General features: G+C 45.2%; 1 pseudogene; it reads left to right on the forward strand.

The window, feature by feature from the left end:
• The first annotated feature begins 15,350 nt into the window (after positions 1 to 15,350).
• Positions 15,351 to 22,043, forward strand: LOC138467281 (homeobox protein Hox-B1-like; annotated as a pseudogene).
• The last annotated feature ends 660 nt before the right edge of the window (positions 22,044 to 22,703 follow it).

Raw genomic sequence — 22,703 nt, forward strand, 5'->3', positions numbered from 1 at the left:
CACGCTGCATTACGCTGTGAAGCATTCCTCAAAAGGGACACTCCAAGAAAAGTTCTGTTCTGCAAAAATAAAATACTAACTTCTGTAAGTCAGGACAGAGACCAATCTCTAGAATGACGACCTTAGTAGACATGAAAATAGCCAGAGAGCACCTCTTGCATAAGCTATTTGTGAGAGGTGAATGGACCAAACAGGGCCAGGATGTGTGGTTGCAGGCCATCACACAACAGGTCACTGAAACAGGGTCAGATATATATAGAGATCAGGGTCCCTTACATGTGGCCCTGAGTGAACTATATATGGCTCCTAAAGCCAAAGAGGAACACAATAAGATCGCCAGGATAGCAGCATACCTGTACCTATATATGGGAGACATGCAGGATAGATGTGCTGAAAGCCAAAATCTGGCAAATAGGCAACAGATGGCATTACAGAAGGTCCAATCTGATCTGGACTCTTCTGAGCAGAGGCTGCAGAGGAGCCAGGAGTCAGAAAATGACAGCAGACTGTACATTACTAAAATAAAGGAGGATATGGATGTGCTGCAAAAGGAAAAGTCAGAACAGGATACTAGATTTCTGGCCCTGCAGAAGGAGCACCAAGACAGTTTGGACTCCTTACTGCAGAGCCAGAAAAAGCTGGAGCAACAGATCAATTTCAACAGGGCATGCACAGAGCAGGTAGCCACCCTGCAAATCCAACTAGACAGAGAGAAAGAGGAGAGCAATAAACTGATCCTGAAAGACCTGGATACCCAGGCAGAGTTTGATCAGGAGCGCCAGAAAGCTGGTGCCTTCCAAAGGCAAAGGGACGACCTGGCGGCACAAATGCAGGCTCTTAGTCAGGAAAGAGACGCCTTAGGCCAGGAAGTCTGCCAATTAAAAAGGAAAATGGAAGAAAATCACCTGGCCCACCAGGGACTGGGTGACCTCCAAAAAGAAAACCAGAACTTGCTAGAGCACACCAGGAGGGTGGAGGATGCTCTAGCAAGAAAGGAGCAGGCCAATAGGGACACAGCTCAGGAGGTAACCCTCCTGCAGCAAAGACTGGCCCAGTTCTCCAGGACCAACCAGGAAGCACAGAGGGAAAATGAGGCCCTCTGTCAACACAATGATAGGCTCCAACAGCAGGTAGCGATGCAGGAGAGACTGATAGAGTCGAGTAAGGCCTTAACTGAGGAACTGAAGGCACAAATGCAGGCTCTTGCATTGCAACAGGGAGCAGGGGCGGATAGAGATGAGGTTCGCTGGGAAATGGAAACTCCGGAGCATAACCTCAGGAGCCCTAGTACCAGAGGCCCTCATACCTCTCAGTCCCTGGACTCTGCCACCCCCATGTCCCCTGGCGCACATGAGCACAGGGCCACAGGGATGGCAGATTACTATCCAGCCAGAAGCATGGGGCTCATAGGCCAGTACCATCCAGGAATGGAGGGGTGGGCATCCGGGTATGGGCACCCAAGTACAATACAGTTCAGTGGGGAACCCCAGGAGAGTAGGCCCATTAAGGGCATCCTGAAAACCTCTGCCCAGTTAGGTCAGTGGAGGGGGTACCCATCAAATCCTGACAGCAAGGAGGAATCTGAAGACTCCTCTGAACTGCGCAGGACACAGGAGACCAGGTCCCCACATTCTGCCAGCCATTCCCAGGCTCGCAGAATCCGGGAAAACCTGGAAGAACAGACGGGAACCTCTGGGAGCAGTGCCTCTGAGTCCGACGAAGAATGGACAAGGGTTACCCGAACCAAAAAGGCCAATAAGGCAAAAAGGGCCTTGCTCAAGGACCCCTTAAAGCAGATTAAGGCGATCAGGAGCGTCATCACGCCTTACCATAAGAACGCTAAGTATTCTGTTTGGGAGCACTTAGAGTTGTTTGAACAAATGATGGAGACTTTCCATTTGAAGGACAGCCAAAGCTGCATTCAATATGTAAAGTGGACCTTCTCCCCGGAATACTCCAGTTTCTTTGCGGGGCTGGAGGACCAAAATCATTTAAGATGGTCCACCTATAAGGCGGCCATCCTGAAACATTTTTCTGTTCACAGAAATCCTCAAGAGGCTCGCAAGGCAGCCTACAATTTGCAATGTGGGGAGGATCAGGCCCCACAAGAATTTGTGCAGGAGTTAAAGCGGGCTTTTGCACAGACCACAAGAAGGGTGCGCACGGATAGCCGTGAATTTATAAACACGTTTTTCCATGCCTTGCCCAAATATATCATGACCCAGCTCGTGAGGGATTTTCACGAGAAAAGATCTTTAGACTGGGTCATTGAACAGGCTACCCGCATCTATGAGGTGCAGAAGCCCATAGAAAATAAAAGCAATGCCCAGAAAAACCCCAAAGCCAACAGCACCCCTGCTGCTGCCAAGGTGGCAGAGGTAAAGGTCACCCCCGTTTTGGATTTGGAGATGGGGGGGCCTAAAAACCTACCTGCACCTAATAATGCTAGGCCCAGAAGGTCCTCGGGCCAGTCGCAGACAGGGAGCCAGGGAGGCAGCCCCACAAATGGGGTCCCTCGCTCTCCTGACTATGTAAGTCCTCGCTACAAAGGTAACAGACCCATCCTGGGTTATGTGTGGACTCCTCCAGCCCAAGGGGGGGGATCCAGCCAAGCACCTAACCCAGGGAACTTCCCTCCAAACTTCCCACAGGAGGGCAGAAATTTACCAAACCCTGGGCAGAACTTTTTCCCCAGATATCCACCCGACTTCCAACCCCAAAATCATCCATCCTTCTTTCCTCAATTCCCTGAGCCCAGACCACTGAATCCGGGAGAGGGGAGGCCAAGGGTGGAGGGGTACCAAAATCTTCCCAACCAGGGGTACTACCAGAGGAGGGACAGCTACCCTTCCCGGGATCAGCCCAGGGGAGAAAACAGGGCCCCGTATCAGCCTGAGCGGGTTTCCCAGTTAGAGCGCCAGGTTCAAAACATGGCGCGGGATATGGGTCATATACTGAGGGCACAGCAGAACCCTCAGATCAGCATGCCGGCGCAGAACGCACCCAACTCTGGACCTGGTGCTCCAGAACAATGACGGGGGCAGCACCCCGATAACTCACCGGTTCCCAGGGAGGAGGCACAAAGGGAAGGGGGGTGTAAAGCCTTGGAGGAAGCTTCCTTCCTCACTTGTAAACAGCCCCTGGAAACCCAGGAACCGGAAACAAAATCTCTTGCCCCTGAAAGTCTGCCTCCTAAGGAGCAGAGGGGGGGTAGGAGAAACAAAAGACCCAAACAGACTCAGTTTGAGGAGGAGGTACAGATCTTCCAATTTGAGGGAGAGGGATCCTCAGAGGATCCTGAGAAAAGGATCTTCTCCTTCAGAGAGGGGGGAACTCCTCCCAAAGAAAAATGGGTCCCTAGGAATGCAAATCCAGACTGGGGAGATGTGGAGACTGAGCTACCGCCGCCCACCATCTCATCCCAGAACCAACAGCAAGAAAATCCCCTGGTTCAAACCCATCCTGGTGACTGCCTCCAAAAAGGGGGGGGCAGCCCAGAACCGGAACCAGGGGAACCCACAATGGCTCTGATCTCCAGTTGCCAACTTTTTCTTTCAGATTCCCAAGACTCTCCACAGAATTCTGCCCAAATCTCTTCGCTATCGATGTCCAAAACCAGAAAGTTAGCCCACCAGTTGTCCAAAAATGTACATTACCTGTGCCCCCTTGAGGAGAAGGAGGGAAGATATTATGCCCCGGTACAAGTACAGGGGCAGGGTACAATCTCGGCACTGGTGGACACTGGATCTCAAGCTACCCTTCTGTCCAGAAGGGCCTTTAGATGGTGGAAGAGAGAGTCAACCTAGCTGATGCCTGTGTGACTCTGGAACAAAAGCAAAAGTTGAAACAAGTTTTCTTGGATTTCCAAGATCTCTTTGCGGTAGACTCATATGACTGTGGTCGCACCGACATCCACACCACAACAATCCCCACGGACCCTGGCATGACTCCAGTGTTTGTGAAGCAATATCGCTTGCCTCTCGCATCAATGGAGTCCCTTACTGAAATAATTAAGAACCTTGAGTCCCGGGGAATAATCCGTCCAGTCCACAGCACCTTCAATAATCCGGTGCTGGGAATATTGAAGCCAAACGGCCAGTGGAGACTCTGCGCTGACCTCAGGGAGCTCAACAAACGGGTCCACACTTCCCGATGGCCTCTTCCCTACATTGACCAAGGGCTGGCCCAGATTCAGGGGTCACAGGTATTCACTGCAATAGACCTGACCAATGGATACTGGACCGTGCCTGTCAGTAGGGAGGACCAATACAAGCTGGCTTTTACCTTTGGGGGCCAGCAGTACACATGGACCCGGACTCCCTTCGGATACCTTAACTCCGGTAATGAGTTCAATATTTTCCTACATAAGGCCATGCCCGACCTGGGTACGAGGGGTAACCTGGCTTATGCAGATGATGTCCTCATCAAAAGTTCATCTGTGGAGGAACACATAGCAGAGATCCGTTATGTTCTGACACAGTTGAGGGCCGCCGGAGCAAAACTTTCCTTTCAGAAAGCACAGTGGTGTAGAACCCGTGTTAATTTCTTGGGGCATGAGATTACTCCTCAGGGTCTCTGTCCCCAGGAAAAGAAAGTGGAAGCACTTCAGAAACTGAAAGACCCCACAACTCTGCGGGAACTAAGGAGCCTTCTTGGACTGACTAATTACAGCAGAAAGTTCATTGAGGGCTACGCAGAGATCACCAGACCCCTGATTCATCTCCTGAAGGGGGGGGTCAAGTGGGAATGGGGTCCAGAACAAGCCGAGGCAGTAAAACAACTCAAAAGAAGCCTCTCACAAGCGCCTTGCCTAGCTTACCCTGTCAGAAACAAGGAGTTCTTCCTGGAGACGGGGTTCTCTAATACGTGCTTGACGGCAGTATTATATCAAAAGCATGACAAGGTCAATAAAGTAATCTCCTATGCGAGCAAAACTTTATCCTCTGTGGAGGAAAAATTCAACGATTGTGAGAAGGCACTCCTGGCAACGGTGTGGGCATTGAAGAATTACCGCCCGTTTATCCAGGGAGAACACATCATAGTGGAGACTCCACACCAGCCTCTGCAATATCTCCAAAGTGACAGAATCCGGGCCGGAAATGTGAGTAATTCCCGAATTACTTCCTGGATTCTGTCAATGCAAGGCTTTCCTGTGGAGGTCAGATATGGCCAAAACAAGAAGAGTCCCCTCGCGCAAGGTCTGGCTGACTTGCATGATTGTGCCAGAGAAAACTGTCTCGAGGACGAAAGTCTAAAAATCAAGGACAACACGGAGGCATACCTTAATTCCCCCCACAAAGTCTTTGAAGAAGACAAGTGTGAGGGAATGCCCACTGTGTATGTGGATGGATGCTCTTACCATGTCGACAACAACGGGGAGAAAGAACTGGTGGCCGGCGTAGGGAATGCATGGGTGAATGAGTCCCCAGAACCCTCCGCTGGATACAAAATTGGTCCCCGAAGTAGTCAGGTGGCAGAATTGATGGCTGTGCATCAGGCCATCCTCACTGCTGTCCAGCATCAACTCCACGAACTGGTCATAATCACAGATTCGGATTATGTACGGAACGGGTTCGTGGAGCACCTGGTTAATTGGAAGACCAGAGGCATGGTATGTGCTAACAACAAACCCTTGAAACATGGGAAGTTGATCCAAAACATTGATGATCTGGTCACCTCGAATGGGATGACCATCTATTGGAAGAAGATCAAGGGTCATTCCAAAGTAGAGGGACCAGACAAAACTGGAAATGACTTAGCTGATCAGCTGGCCAAAACCGGGGCCATCCAAGGGGATCTAATTGAGATTGAGTCCCTGTTGGGGGAAATCCAGGTCACTGCCATCACTAGGTCCCAGACAAATGCTCACAACGACCTCTCAATTGCACAATGGAGTAAGGAGACCCCTGATGCTGATTTGATTACTGCTCAGAAGGGGGATCCAATAATTGGTAAATTTTACCAGCACCTTGAGGACCCTGAGAACTTTCCCCTGACGGATACCGATTACATTGGGAAAGAGGACCTAAGAGTGTTGATGAAATGTCCCAAAATGTTCCGGATCCAAGACGGTTTGTTGGTAAGGAAATCCAAAGCTGGCCACGATCAGTGGGTGGTTCCTACCTCATTCCGAAGCCTGATGTTAAGTCACGCCCATGATGCGGCCACTGCCGGTCATAGGGGGTTTCACACAACATTGGAAATCTTAAGAGAGGTTGCATACTGGCCACACATGGGGCAGGACCTCGACCAGTACCTGAAGGGTTGCCTTGTGTGTGCACAATTTCAGCCATCATCCCTCACACACCGGGCGCCTTTACAAAAGAGGGGAATGACACTGCCATGGTCAGATTTACAAATCGACTTTGTAGGCCCTGTGATTCGCTCGGCTAGGGGGAATAAGTACATGTTGACCGTGACATGCTTGTTTACCAAGTGGGTGGAATGTCTCCCAGCCCCAAATTGCAAGGCAGAAACTGCAGCGGCCTTGATGATTAACCACATCTTTTCCCGTTTTGGTCTACCTCAAAGGATTGAGTCAGACAGAGGTAGCCACTTCACCAGTGAAGTAATGACAAAGATGTGGGAGATACTGGGGGTCAAGAGAAAGCTGCATATTGCTTATAGACCAGCTTCTTCTGGGGCAGTAGAGAGATATAACCGGACAATTGTGAGCATATTAAAGAAGTTTGTGGCAGATTCTGGGCCAAGTTGGGATATCCGATTACCTCTGGTCCTAATGGCCATCAGATCTACCCCTTCATCTGCAACCAAAATGTCACCATTTGAGTTGATGACTGGGCGCAAGATGGTGCTTCCGCAGCAGTTGCTCTACAGGACCCAAGAGCAGACACTGATAAATGCCTCCACTACTCATGAGTATGTAGAGAATTTAAGGAAACACCTCCAACATGCTTTTGCTTATGCTCAGCGGAATCTAGAAAGATCGACTGATAGCATGAAGACCCATTATGACCTGAAAACTTCCAGGAAGGAATATCAGGTGGGAGACTGGGTCTATCTATACAACTTCCAAAGGAACCAGGCCAAGCAGCGCAAATTTTTGCCTACATGGAAGGGACCCTTTGAGATCGTCGATAAGATCTCCCCTGTGGCCTACAAGATCCGCATCCCCAAAGGTGGTTCGGCAGAGGGGGAAGACAAGTGGGTCCACATAAACCAGTTGAAATGTTGCCATCCCAGGCACACTCTGCAACAACTGGAGGAATCCTCTGGAATCCTAGCGGGTACTGTATCAGACTAATTCAGTTCCAATCATAAAACCTACCACATCTAGTCTCTAAAATATTGTGATTTACATGAAACTGTCTCTAGTGATGCTGTTTTTTTTTTTCAAAATAAGAATGTAATATTTCGTTACGATGAAATGCATATGCTGCCCCACTATCTCAACAGTGGTGGAAAAAAAAATCGTCCATGAGTAGATATTGCCGCTCTTCCTTTATCATCCTAGGAGAGATGAAACCATGAAGGATGACCAAGAAGGACGATCCGGAGACCGGGAGCAAAGACACAACGGGCCCGGGGTACCGCCCAATCTTCCCATCAGGACCGGCGAGGAGAACTGATCGATCTGACCGGATGGAGAAGAAGATGCTGAACTGTGCCATCTACAGAAGAGGAAGAAGATTATGCGGACAGACCGGTGCGTGGGTCAAAACCCTTGGGCACGCGACTCCCCATCGACCCAAACTCAAAGTGCAGTCACGTGGGGGGGCTTGTAGGGTGTCCTGACCCACGTTTAAGCTACCCTGCTACAACATTTGGTGCTGTGGGCTTAGGAAATTCAAGATGGCGGAAAACCCACATGTGCGCCGAAATCCAGGAAAGCTGCGCAGTTGTGCGCACACCAAAATGGTTACCTAACTTGCCACCCACCAGGGTAAAGAAAGGTCTTTGTTAACAAAATCCACTTTTACTGATGTCAAAAAGTTGCTGAAATCGTGACTCATTGGACCACTTTAAAGATTCAACCCTTTTTGTGGGGTTCCACATAACCATCTTACTGTAAGGAGCCCCATCAAAACAATGTTAAGCAAGGATTTACTACCATGTAAGAACCATTCATGTTTAGAATGCATTAATCCAAGAAAATCCCAAAAATGGATGCAGTACCAGTACTCACCACTATCCAAAAGCCGGCGTTTTAAAACCCACTGTGTGTTTTTCTGAAGGCAAGCAAAATGCCTATTTCAAACCTTGCAACATGTGCAAAATATTCACTGAACACCAGCAGACATTTGGCAGAATGGAGTTTTGTGTGCCTACAAAATCTGGGAAATGAAGAGCCCAAAAACAATGCTTATAACAAAAATGCTATGGAGTCAGCAGCTTAAGCCTAACTGCAACTGGATTTAAAACCACCAAAATCGAAAATGTTAAATTAAATGAGTGACCTATGTTTGGTGTCACATGCCTTTGTAACTGTTGAAATGTCATAGTTTTGCACTTAGAATCAGCATTCTAGCTGCATGTGTAAAATTACAAGTTATTTTAAAAGCAACAAAAAGTTAGCTGAAGGTCTGGCTTAAGGAACTTGATTTTGCCTAGCAACGGATCCCATCAGGAGTGAAACTTGAGTCACAACTATGTTCCCAGGCCAATGTTCCTTTTGCTGCCCACACCAAGGATATGCCATCTATCTGATAATTGAATTTCCTGTGCTCTGCCAGAGAGTGAACAAAGCCCTCTCCACTCAGGCAAAGGTTTTTATTACAGACGTCGTAAAAAGTGGCTTCCTCCTGGAGAAGCTGGGAGGGGCACTGCCTGTGAGAAGCAAGCTGGCTTGGCAGAAACTGGAAAGACTGGTTTCTGTACCATGTGACCTGAAAAGACACACCCCTGCAGCAAGGATATGGTTTTATAAAAAGGGGGATAATTCATAGTGCGGACATGTGAAAATTTTATAAATGATACCATAATTCTTGTGATTTTTCTGCCCACAGTTTAAGACGTGGTAGGAACCGGTGGTATGTTCAGGGGGGTTTTAGCGGAAAAGTGGATATTACTCTAAATGTGTGCATGTTAAAAATCTGAAACTTCATCAGTTAATGTCCCTACCCCCTGCACACATGTATGTAAAGTTGGGTCCATGTCGGAAATTGAAAAAGCAGTTAAAAAGTCAATTATGTACACTCTTTGAATGCAAGCTCCGAGAATGAGCAGATTTGGACATAGACATGGCTAAATTCAGCCACACCATGTATATGTAATTTCAAACAACTGTGTAACTCTGAAGTATGGATTTTGATCATATATATATTTGGGTGCACAGATGATAAGGGAGGTTGTTTCAAGAGATCATAAAATGACATCAATCTGACTCACAGTTCAGTTTGCCAATCAAGCGGAGGAATGGAAGCCTGACCAATGACGAATGAGAGGGGCAAGCCTAGTGATGCAACACACACACCCATTCTCAAGAAACAGATAAAAGCAGAGAGTCAGGACACATAGAGACATTCAATTTCATCTGCCGCTGGAAGCCCTGCCGGAAAAATCCATACTTACCTCCATCAAACTCCAGAAAGCCAAACTAGAGACTTCAATCTATCCAGAGCAGAGACCAGACCAGAGAGAAAGCAGTGCTGTGCCTAGCAGAGACCAGACCAGAGAGAAAGCAGTGCTGTGCCTAGCCGAGACCAGACCAGGCGCTGTGAGCAGAATCCGGAAAGACCTGACCAGACTGAAGATCGTGACCAAGTCGCTTTCCTGTTCAAAATCTCTTGTGAGTACTTAGCAAAACTCAGAACACATCTCTTAGTTTAAATTCATCTAATTCAATCTATTTAACCTAAGTAGAACTGCCTCCTATCTGTCACCTGTCATTTCTAGTAAAATTTGTCATTTTGAAAAAGTGTGCGTTTAAAATTTACAAAACCAAAAACGACCTTTACTAAATTACTCATATCTCCGCAACCGTTTGGGCTAGAGACTTGCAATAACTTTCATTTGGAAGCTGAGATCCCAGGCTTTCCTAGGACCCCAAAACGGTAGAGATAGTCCCTGCGGTTCCTTTGTAATAGCGCTCGGCGCATCCGCGAATTTTGCCGCGATTTGCAATTTCTTCACATGTAAAAAAACTGCTGCTGCCTGATTTCATTTGCCAGAAATTCGTTTAACCTGCTAACTATCCCTGCCTCATTGCTAGTGTGAGCCTGGACTAATATTAACTAGATACCACTCATCCTGAACCTCTAAAAGGGAATTAAGAGCGTTTCCAGCATATTTCTCATTCATTGCTAGCACCTATCAAAGCATTTGCCTGTGTTTTCAAACTTCTGTTTAAGCTTGCTGGATTGAACTGAATTACAGTTGATTGCATTTCTGAGAACTGTGTGTTTTCCTTCCATTTCCTTGCCTTGCATCAAGGGGGGGAGGGGAGTAGCCAGAGAAAAGTGATTACATTGTTTGGTTGAAATCATATTGCGTATTTTCTGTACTGCATTCATTGAATATTGCATCCACCTGAGCCTACATAAAGCATCCTCTACCACATTATACTTTTGTTCCTATTTACCAGTGTGCTACCTTATCCATTTCATGTCAACTCATTAGTGATTAAAGAAGTGTGCTAGTGCCAGATTCTCCGTTGTTAATATTTACCATATCAGATTAAGTGTGATATTCAATTATTAATTTATTAAAAAGTGTGATATATATTTTAATTTATCAAATAAACCTTTTAAACTTGCAAAACAGAATTACTTCTTGGCTCAGTGGGGTCAGGGGGATTCCAAGAGAGGGGTGTTATACAAGGGTAGTCATCCAGAACGCATGAACTGGACCTAAAGATATATCAATAAGGGTTTTCATTCAGTATTCTAGACTAGGCGTTAACTTGGCTGTAGTGCTGAATTGAATCCTCTTACAACTCTGATGTGTATGCACCTTGCTGGATGTGAGAGTTGAAGTTCATCTGTTATGGTTTCTGTTGTCACTTGCACCTTGTGGATTGCTCTGAGGAGACAGCATGTCTCTGTACTATCATGGATAGGGTAATTTCAGGGTGTGCACATTGCACTGGCACACTTGGACTAGGTCAAGGAGATATGATGACTTAGCCGGCCATGTATGGTGACCCTCATAGGCAAATGCCTTACTCTTGTGACATTTGCATGGGTCAGGCTAGTTTTTGGTGTTTTCAAGTGCGCACTCAACTACGTATTGGACCTTGGTCTAAACCTGATGTATAATGCAAGTTATGAAAAGTATAAATACTAAGACCTCAAAGACAAGACAATTGACCTTTCTGATAAGCAATTTCTCCAAAGGGAATGCAGGGTTTTCAATGAGTGGGGCATTACTGCTATATGAGCAGCGGTTCTGTCCCACCATAATATACAGACTAGAAGGCCTGCAATTGCACAAACTGGGATGGGTACATCGGATAGAGTTCTTTTTTGGCGTAACATGTTGAGTTTGCCACAAAGCACTCCCACTGAATACCTGCATTTAGAATTGGGGTTATTATCACTAAAAGCAATGGTGATGAAGCGTAGGGGGGAATTGTTTATCCGCACACAGATTTCTAGCCCAAGATTCCCTGATGGCCCGTATGGCCAGTTACAACCAGGTGGAGACAAACAAAACTGACAAATATTTAGAAACAATGAACACATTTTTCACAAAAATAAATTGCCATCCAGATTTTTCGCGTGGAACCAGTTATGCAAAATAAAAAAAAAAAGTGTTTTCCAGGAAAATATCCCAGTGGGATTGGCTGTGTAATTACACCCACTTGGGAACCCTGCATGGGTATGTCCAGGTATCACAGGTGGTTCATCGTTTTATGCGTCCCCAGCCATATCTTTTGATCTGCCATGATCCTAAACTAAGAAAACTATGACTTCTTGCAAGGATCAACCAACTTCCGTTACGTTCATCCATGGGTGGTCAACTTAAACTGAGCCAAGAAAGTAGATTCTGTAGAATCTGTAAAAACCCAGCGAATATGGAAACCGTGTGACATATTTTTACGGAATGCCCTAAACTTGGTCCTTTGTACATGTTATACCTAGACCATCTGGTACAAAACTACAAAACAATATTCAATTAAGATTTCTGGGTTTATTGTTCAAACACTAATTCTACAGCGGTATACATTGCTTGGTATCAAATTTGGACAAATATTAGACTGCACTTTGAGTATGAGTAATAATGCATTCAGAATCCCTGGGGAAATTCTAAAAAATTTCTTTTTAAAGAAATTGTTGTGAATTTGATATGACTTTTAGGACGTCAAGGATTTTTAGGCATGGAAACCTGTTGTTTTAACTTTATATGAGATGTAAACTGTTTAAATGGTTTTTAGATATGTACTGAGTAACATGAAAGATACAGTCTATTAATGAAATTAGTTTTAGACTTTGTTAGGCTATGATATATCTCAATTTTGGAGGAGAGTTAATATATATTTGAGGTGAGGCCTCATGTTTGTCTGTTAAATGTTGGTATGTTGAAGTATGCAATGTATTTGGAAACAAAATATACGAAAAGTTCTACGAACTAAAACGTATAATAAATAAATATGTTTCAATATACAATTTATGCATATCAGTATACTGTATATGTACATCTGTATATAATGTATGCATCTCAGTATACAGTGTATATGTCTAAATATATAATGTATTAATCTCAAAATACTGTATATACATTTTAGCATAGAATGCCTGTACCTCAGTGTACAGTCAATATGCACCTATACTTCAATATATCATATATTCATTTCCCTCTACAGTATATACCTCTTAGTATACAGTGAATGTATCTCAGTATGCAGTGTATCTTTTTCAATATATAATGCATGTGTCTCACTATAGAATATATACCGTTCAGTATAGAATGTATGCATCGCAGTGTACAGTGTGTATATTTCAGTATCTAATGTATGAATTTCAGCATATGACATATACATGTCAGTATGTAATGTATGCATTTCAGTTTTCAGTATATTCAAAATAATAGATGCATCTTCAGGTTGCATGAGGTACCAATTCCATAGATGCAATGGTGATGTTCTATCTTTAAAGTCATGTGAATATGGTGTCCCTGATGGATGGCACATACATGTTGCCCTAGCATTGGTCCCATGGCATTTTGAGTATGGCCTTGGCCTCACCATTGTTGCTCCCTGATTCAGCTTGGCAAATGGCTATGATAGAAATTCAGGTCATGCGTTCACATTAGGAGTATGACATTCCTTCTCAACAGGCTCAGGATGACTGGCTGCTCCAACATCTCTTGCTTTAATTCACTCTCTGACAGCCATGTGAAAGACTTTTCATGCCTTTTCCTGCCTGGCCTTCAGTTTATTCCACCCCACTTTACAGTATTCATTGTTGTTCCAGGGTACAATAAAAAAATCTACCACCTTGTTATGTACCTCTGTTCAGATGGCGTTCTTCCTTTGGACAGATTATTTGCATTGTTGTCATTACAAAGCTCATCTGCACGGCTGACCATGTCTTCCACAGGGACCTGGAGCTATTATTGGCTAACTATGCATTTTAAAAGTCACATTTCAACCTCTACCCTTTGTCCATATTTACTGGCAAGCACTGCTTGTAGGGCAACAGGAAATAGGTGGTTCAGAATGGATTACAATTTCTAAGAGGGCCACTGCTGAGCTTAACATTTACGAATGAAGCTATTTCTGCCTAGCGCTATTTCAGCTGGTGGAATTACTGTTCAGTAATTACTCCAATTCTCCTGCTATAACACTAATTTCTACACAAATGTGAGTATTTATTGATTGTTGTTGATCTTTGGTGCTAATTCCAGTTAACTGAATGACTGTTACCATAGATGTTTAGGGCGTGCTCACATTGCCTCATAATCTGGTGTAAAATCTACCGGACACCATTTTGGTAATGGTAATTATGTCTATTGAATTCACACCATCTTTACTGCCAAGCTCATAATGAGACCCACGATCTTAGCATTTTTGGAAGGCAGGAGAAGATTAAATTGAGTGCCTACAGCTCAGTGTGCAACACACATGCCATCTTCTTGTGGGTACTGAGAAGTGGCCGTTTTGAGTGCCAACATGTCCCAGTAACTAAAAGTGCTATGGCGAGAGGGAGGCATGGTCTGGAGGGTCTTTCATGTCAGCACAGACTGTGCCACAAACATGCCAGAATTGTGTGTGGCAAATTGAAGAAATCAATTTCTGATTCAGCAGCAGCACCTTTGGCCACACATTACTTGAATGTGCAAGATAAAGTAGTGCATGCTCAGACATTGCAGCCTGAGGAGTAGGAGAAGCATGAAGTTCAGCCCAGTGTGTCTGCTACAGACGGGGAGAGAATGTGCAGATTGTATCTACTGAGGAGTCCAAAAAGACAACAGCCTGTGCAGAGGTTCAGGATAAGTTCCATTCCTGGTCTCCCTCTCCACTACCACCACAACCACCAACATCCAGGTCTCTCTTGCGACCCCAATATAAAAACAAAATAAGAAAATGTCATTTTGATTTTCAATGGAAGCTCCTTGGGTGCGAGCAGTGGCATGGCCAGTGCTTATGTGCCTGGGCATGTCTCGGTCTGGGGTTCACGTAAAGCAGGAGACCAAGTAATAATACCAAGTCACACATCCGCTCTCCGTTAAACCCAACCTGGGTGTGGAGTTAGTCAGAGTTTAGATTCAATTTAATCATGTATCAAGAGTTGTACACTTGTTAGAAAGAAAAAATCTCTTGTTTTCAAAGATGAATTATCGAAGAAACAGTCTCAAAAATAAAAAATAAAAAGGTCACTAATGCATTCTTAGTGAGGAAGCAATTGCCACAACTTGTTGTCAAATCAGACTCAATATACCAATGCATTTCGGAAAGCAATTTCCTTCATCAGGGCCAGTCTGTTATAATACATTAAAGTAAACACCCAATCAAATAATATAAGCACGATATGGAGAGAAGACAGGAGTAAAACATATCAATGTAATGCAGCGTTGAAAAAAAGTGAAAACATACCATTCAGTTGAGGTTTTCAAACAAGGGAGATGTGTCCTAGATATGGATTGCCGAGTTGCCCAATTACAGTGTTTGTAGCAGTTGTTGATTTTCTTTCTCCCAACCCGTTCACACACAATCCTGCCTTTTATTGGCTGGAGTCTTGATTTGCACGCAAAATGGCCTGTGTGGGCCTACAGCAGGATGTCTCATACATTGGCTGCCAGCGAGAAATGCATGCCTGATTTGCTGGGGACTGAAGACTGGCAAATGGCAATCCATGGAAGGCCAAGATTCCCAGCTTTGACACACTATCGAAAGGTCTGTGACAGGAGGAATCTCCTCAAACAGGTTGTCACTCCTCGGCCAGTGGCTGATGGACAAGCCCAAAATTAACTCCTTAGAGTATGCAATTTGTTACTGTGGGCTGAACGCCTACTCACCCAACGGATACAAAGCGCTGGAGCAGGGCACCACGGCATACCCAGCCTGCTCTGGTATGGCTGATATTTACAATGGAGACGGGCGCTTCATGGTGGTGGTCAGCACTGCGGCACCCAGCCAGCTCCACCAGAGAAAACTTGGCTTACCCTGCCTATCCCAGCTCTGCGGCCGGGTACTCTCCCCAGCCCTGCATTGCAGGCTACGGACACCAGTTCTACCTAAACCAGGAGGCAGAGTGACTCTACTTTCAACCTCCAGATGCCTACTGCTGCCAAGGCCATACCTGCCGCAGCACCATTTCCTGCGAAAGCAGCCGTGCTATCTGCAGGGCATATACAGCCACATGCCACTCTCACCCCTTAGCGAGGAGAGTGACACCGCCTACCGCCCGAGCAGTCTTCCACCACTCACACGTTCGACTGGATGAAGGTGAAAAGAAACCCTCCAAAAACCGGTGAGAGACTATGTTTACATTGTACCAAAAAGCGCTATAAACCAGAATACTGTGTTCTTGGAGTTAGGTGTTGGGGGCTGGTGAGACATGGGTCATTCCTCCTCTTGTTAATTTACAAAGCTCTTCATGCAGTAGTCACCAAATGGACATATGTGTGCCGCTATATTTAAAACAGATCACTGTGCTCTAGCGAGGAAGGTGAGGGCACCGCCGCTTTGTGCTGAGGCCTAATGCAGTCTGTACAGTTTATTTACAAAGGTCTCCATGCAGCAGTAACCAAAGCAATGCGATCCATTTATCATATATGTGTACAGCTATATTACAAAAGGTGTTCTAACACACAGCACTGTGCCCCAGGCGTGGGAGTAGGTAGGAAAGGCAGGGGACGGGATTGCAGAGATGCAGTGTGAATTACAGTTTGTTTACAAAGGTGAATGACTCACCCACGTAATGGGATCCATTTACCGTGATATACATGTACAGAGAACAGAGGCGGTATTTTAACGCATGGCACCGTGTTTCTGCGAGGAAGGTTGTAGCTCAGGGGTCAATTGAGGTCTGTAATTATTTTATATCCGTTCCTCAGTTCAGGAGTTATTGGTGTGCAGCGAGGGGCAAATCTGATGTTATATAAAGCACTAGGGTACATGAAGAAATCACCCACTCCAGATATGAGAGATGTGGGCACGTCTGACATTGCATGGTGCTGAAAGTGCTTGGTTAAATGAAGAAATCACCCACTCCAGTGGAAGTGACATCATACGACCCTTGACCTCTGTATGAAATGTATATCATATTACAGTGATTTCGTAACTTTATTTTTCTTAATGTACTGAGGAACAATGCTATGTGATGCCACTTCCTGTTTTGTCAAGGGGTTAAAGGTTGTGCACATCACCTCCCTTGATGCCACTTCGTGGGCAGAGTCAAATGACATCACTTCCTGTGATGTCATCAGATGTCAAGGGTCATATGGTGTCACTTCTGCTACACCTGGCATTTTGGTGGAATTATGTCCCTGCGACAACCACTGATGAGTCTGAGAACAATGATGGTGATTTCAAGCAAGATAAATCTAACCCTTCTGAGTCCATACTGCAACACACGATTTTGGAAATCTCTGATCCCGAGGAGTAGGAGGAGGAAGGCAATACTACAGTTACAGAGGCAGGATGGAAAGGAAAAGGGCATGTGGCAGCCACGCCATCATCTGCATCGCCACCATTACTTCTAAGGGCAGCTTGGGAGGACATATATTCTTGGCCAAGCAAGAAACTGCAAAGTGTGGAAGTTCTTTGTGCAGCCCAAAGAATGGCAACCTATCACCATCTGCATACTGTGCAAGACACCTGTGTGCTGGGTACAAGCTGGGACCAGGTTGGGTATACTCTTACATCTGTGTGGTGCCATGTGATGCAACACGATGCGCATCACAGAAGACATTTTCTATCAAACTAGTTCACCCAACCCATATTGTTACCCCAGAAATATTTGCTGCTGTGCCCTAGGTCTAGTAACTAACTGTAGTGGTGGTTGCCTGACTGTAATAGCACAAGAAGCAATTAGTGTGTGTGCTACTACTGTTCATTTGTTGAGTGAAGCCCCTGCTTATTTACAACCAGAGTTATGCATTGAGGTAATCCCACTAGCAGTGCAGAAAGTAGTAGTACCCCAAGCATTTTTTCAGTTCTCCCTGTGAAACAGGCACTGTAAACAGGAGCATTCATTTGGTACACCATCCCACACTACTTGACAACAAAACGACAAGTTCTAAAACTGCCTAAGCTTGCCCTACAAGCGTCTTTCAAACCTGCTCACACCGTCATATACTAGTCATAAATCAGATTGTTATATGCTCTTAGGCAACATTATCTAATGTTAAATTCCAGCAGGTTTTAACTGCAACAGTTTGCTGTAGTAGTTGTTCCATGTTCTGCTTTCATGTGCTTTTTGAAAGATTTTTGAACATCTAAACAATTGTTTCAGAAAACAAACCATCAGTTGCAGGCCATCAATTCACAGAACTAACCAAGAAAGATGTTTAACAGACTCTCTGCTACTGTGTAATATCACTTCATATCCTCTTCAATGTATCACACTTTTGTCTTTTGTATTTGCTAAGTGAATGTAAACATACACTATTGATTCAGTGGTATCGTCATGCAAGTTTCCATCATGTCAAATAACATTGTGCATTCATCCTACCATGACAAAAGATTTAAAAACACAGGAGGCCCATACCTATCTGCCAGCATTTTGTAAGTTGTAGTCGAAAATGACAAAACATCAGCAAGGGATAGCCCCACTACCAACTCCAAAACCCCTATCACATTTAAGGAATAGAAGGACATATCCTCTTATCCAGAAAGACAATCCAAAGTGAGAAAGTTCTTCATACAGCACAAAGATGCATACTACCATCTGCACTCTGTGCAGGAGAACTGTGCTGAAGGAAGGCTGGGACCAAGCTGGTTACCATTTCTTTGTGGTGCCATATGATGTGACCAAATACACTGAATTGAAATGATCCCAGAATACCTCTACTGCAACCCTATGTCACCATACTACCTCTAGCCCATTTGGCACCCAGAATTGTCTTTGCTGTGTGATAGCTCTGATGTGGTTACTGTTCGAGTGTAATAGTGTGAGATGCTATTCACGTTTGTGCCTACTGTTTTGTTCTTGTGTCCTGATGTGGTATTTTACAAGCACAGTAATGAATAGAGACACTCTCCAACAGTGCAGGCAAGGCATTGTTTATGTTCTTCTTGTGAAGCAAGAGCTGCAAACATGAGTGTTTTGGTTACTTCAGTCCCTGCTATATGACAAGTGAAAAGACAAGTTTGAGCGAATGCTGACGTTTGCCCCACACTAACGCACACATGATCTTTAGGTGGACTACCTTGCAAGTTTGATCACACATTCAAATAGTCTAGGGCAACGTTTTGTAATGTTATATATTTGTAGGAGGTTCCATCGCAATAATGTGCAGTAGTTAATTTGTATGGGCTGCTGTGGTACCTGCTTTCTAGTGCTTTTCCAAACGTGCAAGCATCTAAACAGTTGTTTCAGAAAATATGCCATCAGTCACATGCCTGTAGTATCAAGATAACACATTCTCAGAACTGAACACATATGTTGCTTGAACAGACCTATTACTCTAACTACTCACATATGCTTTTCAAAGTCCCACTTTTGTCTTCTTTATTAGGCAAGAACATACAGATAAAAACACTTTGATATCTGTGGTGAATATGATATCATCATCATATGTCAAATAACATTTCATGATAACAGATTGAATAATGCAAGGGCCCCATACCTAGCTGTCATCATTTTCATGTTGTGGGTGAAAGCTGCAAACATGTAAGAATAACCAAAATGTACTTCATTTTATTTTGACATTTAGAGACTCTTATAATAGAATCAAAAGCCGCACATTCATAACAGCATGCTATCACGAGGAAGCATTTGGGCCATTATATTGATTGTTGTAAACTCAATAAGACCTTTTTCAATCCCTGTTCAACTCTGCAGACAGTGATGCAACTTTAAGTGTTGAGGATGTTTGCATATTTTTCCTTTCCTACAAAACAAGAGGCTGTGAATGAGGCTTTGTCAACATTGTAACCCATTCACACACTTGGGGAGCCATTCCTAAAACATTTGGGGACTATCCTATGGTCGTCTGAGTGTAGTCACTCCAGCTGATCCTGTCTTACTTTTTTCCCAATGCCCAGTCAGTCACCTACAAGAGAGTAGGTTGTTGTTGGAGCTCGTGCATGTCCACAGTATCCTCTTCTTACTGGCAATATAGGCAGTACAAGCCAGAATGATGCACCGTTCAGTTCCAGTGTGCCTGTCCTAATTGTGCCTCCCTATAAGGCTAAAACCAACAAGCTGATGTGGAGGTGGTGGCAACAAGGCCCTGCTGGTGTATGTTGCTACTGGTACAGTAACTATGGGATCATAATTGTTTGGCCAGTCTCAAAGAAGGGGGGAAATGAGGGATGCTTGTGCTGGTGTGCCTATCCATGAGCAGATGTGTCCTCCAGTGAGGAACCTGAAGACACTACCTCTTTGTCCCCTCAACTGGGTGCTATTGAAGAGGGTTTATTAGGAGCTTCAATGCATTATCTAGGGCTAGTCACACCATGCCTCAGAGGCATGTGCTTCTGCATTGCCTTTGTTCCCATGGAACAACCCTTTGTTTGAAAATGCTGATTGACTGGCATCTTGCATAGGTTGCATGTGATGTTGCCTTGACCCCTTTTTCAGTTTTCCCATCAGCAAGTTAAAGTACTCCGAAACCCATGGTGAGGTGTGATCTGTCATGGGTTTGGATGTCCCCCCTACCACTTAAAACATGACAAGGGATGCCTGTGCCTCTCTACTCCCCCTCTGCTAGGACAAGCATGATGTGTAGAGGCCTCAATCTCTTCCTCATCCTTACTCCCCCTCTTGAGCACCACAGAACACAGAACCACCATTTGCACCTCTCCTTCGTCTCTCTCTATTGTGCTACACCCCCCTGCATCTCTGCCACACCTTCTCCTTGCTGAGTTGCCAGCACTTGCTCTCCAATGTTAATTATTCCATTGTCCAACAACCCCCTCAGTGTATTCACTGTACAAATGCCCCTTGCTCCCCCCTTGAGTCAGCAAAGTCCACCCAGTCATCCCCAGGCACTACACCGGCTTCTGCCTCCCCTCTGGCAGAATGACTCAATTGTCACAACCCTCCAGCCACTCGACGCAGCACAGTGGACCAGCGCTGACACTGCCCACAGGCAGAACATCCTGGAGGCTGCCGTGGCACATTCAGGATCGGCCCAGGCAAGAACTATGGTTGCCAGTGTGCGCTTCTACTCTATCACGTGACTCGATGTCACGCAATCCTGTGATTTGACGTGACATGGTGTCAAGACTTGAAGATCGCGATGAACAAGAATACCTCTGTCCCTAAGCAACCAACAGCAAGACAGTAAACACTTGCTGTTTGAGGATTAGGGCCACAGGTGGTAGGAGCAGGATACCCAGGTGGTCCGGATTGGCTGCTGTAAGGAAAAAAGGGCAGGTAAAGAAAAAACAGGCAGGGCAATGCGAGGTAGAGTATCTATAGAAAGGAAAGTCACCTACCAGGGACTAGTGGATGAAATGCAGGAAATGGTGGTGTAATACCTGTTCCCTCAGTGGGCTAAGAGCAGGGAAGCCAGGGGAGAGGAGGAATGAGGTAGGTTTGCCACACTGAATCCACCTGAGGATAAGAAGCCTGGAGAGTGGATCGAGGAGTAACAGGATGCAAAGTGAAAAGTTCCGGTTTCAACTGAGCAGAGGGAGTATCAGAAACTTGTCCAAAAGCAGTCTGAAGTCAAATAGCCAGGAGATCCACAAAGTCCATGCACGGTACCAAGGAGGAAGCAAAAGAAGTCCTTGAGTTGAAATCCGAGGGTCGTAGACCAGGTAAACCAACATGAACGAGGAACAAAAACTCCAAACGCTGTCAGCGAACAACTGAGAAGCACCGCCTGCCTTCTTGGTGTTTGTTTTCTGCTGTGAGGCAGGTCACATGATTTCCTAGGACGTGCTGTGCATCACGTGAACATTACGGTTGCTAGGAGCCACACTGTTGTTGATTCATGTGGCCAATCGAGGTGTCGTTTCCATAAGGGGCATAGCGGATGCCATGGCGACACGCAATGCTGTGCCCCGATGAACAGCTGACCGATTCCGAAGCCGTCCATCAATGGCAGCTGGCGCTGTTGTCTGGGACGTGGTGATTGCCCAGGCGCCGTGCAAACATGGGTTCTGCAGGCGCCATCCACCAGAAGCAGCTCCATCCCTCAGTGTATGCATACGCCAAGGGAGTCGCCATCTATAGATTGTGTTTCTGGATTGTAGATTATTGGACTTGATTGTTCTCTGGAGGGTGATTGTATCTCATGACCTATGCCTCACGAATAAACCTTTTGCTTTTCAACTTGTTCTAATCCGTCTAGCCAACTTCCAGTCTTTTACCTGTTCAAAGATTAACAGGTACACAGTGTCCCTGGGGACACATGGGTAAGGGGCCTGTTCTTGGAATCATGTATGTAACTCCTGTCTTTTCCTTTCAGCTGCGGAGGTCACCTTGGTGGCACTTCCTGTTCCTGTAATCCTTTTGTCGAATTAGTCGGCCAGTAGAGTATCTTTGTGCCTCACCTGGCTGATTCATTGGAATGAAGGACATTAGTTCACCTGGGATCCAGTCCATGACATCCATGCATGACCTTTCCACAGGCCTTCTTTCTTCTTCACATCCACCACCCCAGCTCATGCTGTGGCAGGGGAAACCCCTCAATTGTGAGTTCTGCTTCCTTTCCTCTTCCAGCACCAACCCCAAATGACTCTTTCACCTCAAACAATACTAGCTCTGTCTGTGGGAATATTACAGTTTCAACCACCAGCATAAGAGGCACACAATTGTCTCCCAAATCCTTAACTTGGAAATTAGTATCCCCTTCCCAGGAGACGTGTGCAAACAAAAGGATTCACACAAGACTCAATCTTTTTTTTTTTTTTTTTTAAATGGTATGAGGGAAAATAATAGTAAAAAAGGAAAAAAATGGGGGGACTAATAAACACACAAACAGGCAAAAGTGAAAATATGTGTATTGAGATACCTCAAAAAACCAACAAATCCCCTCTAACACACATGTTGTGGGTCTGCCTTGTATGCTCCTGTTCTTAAATACTAACCAACCCACAAAAGGAAACTGAAAGTTAGCTTCAACCTTTATAGGGGCAGCACAATGGATCAGAGTCACTGGATCTTGCTGGGAAATTGAGCAGC

Source organism: Ambystoma mexicanum, chromosome 4q (genome assembly GCF_040938575.1).
Source record: "Ambystoma mexicanum isolate Mex_15411 chromosome 4q, UKY_AmexF1_1, whole genome shotgun sequence".
NCBI classification, from domain to species: Eukaryota; Metazoa; Chordata; class Amphibia; order Caudata; family Ambystomatidae; genus Ambystoma; species Ambystoma mexicanum.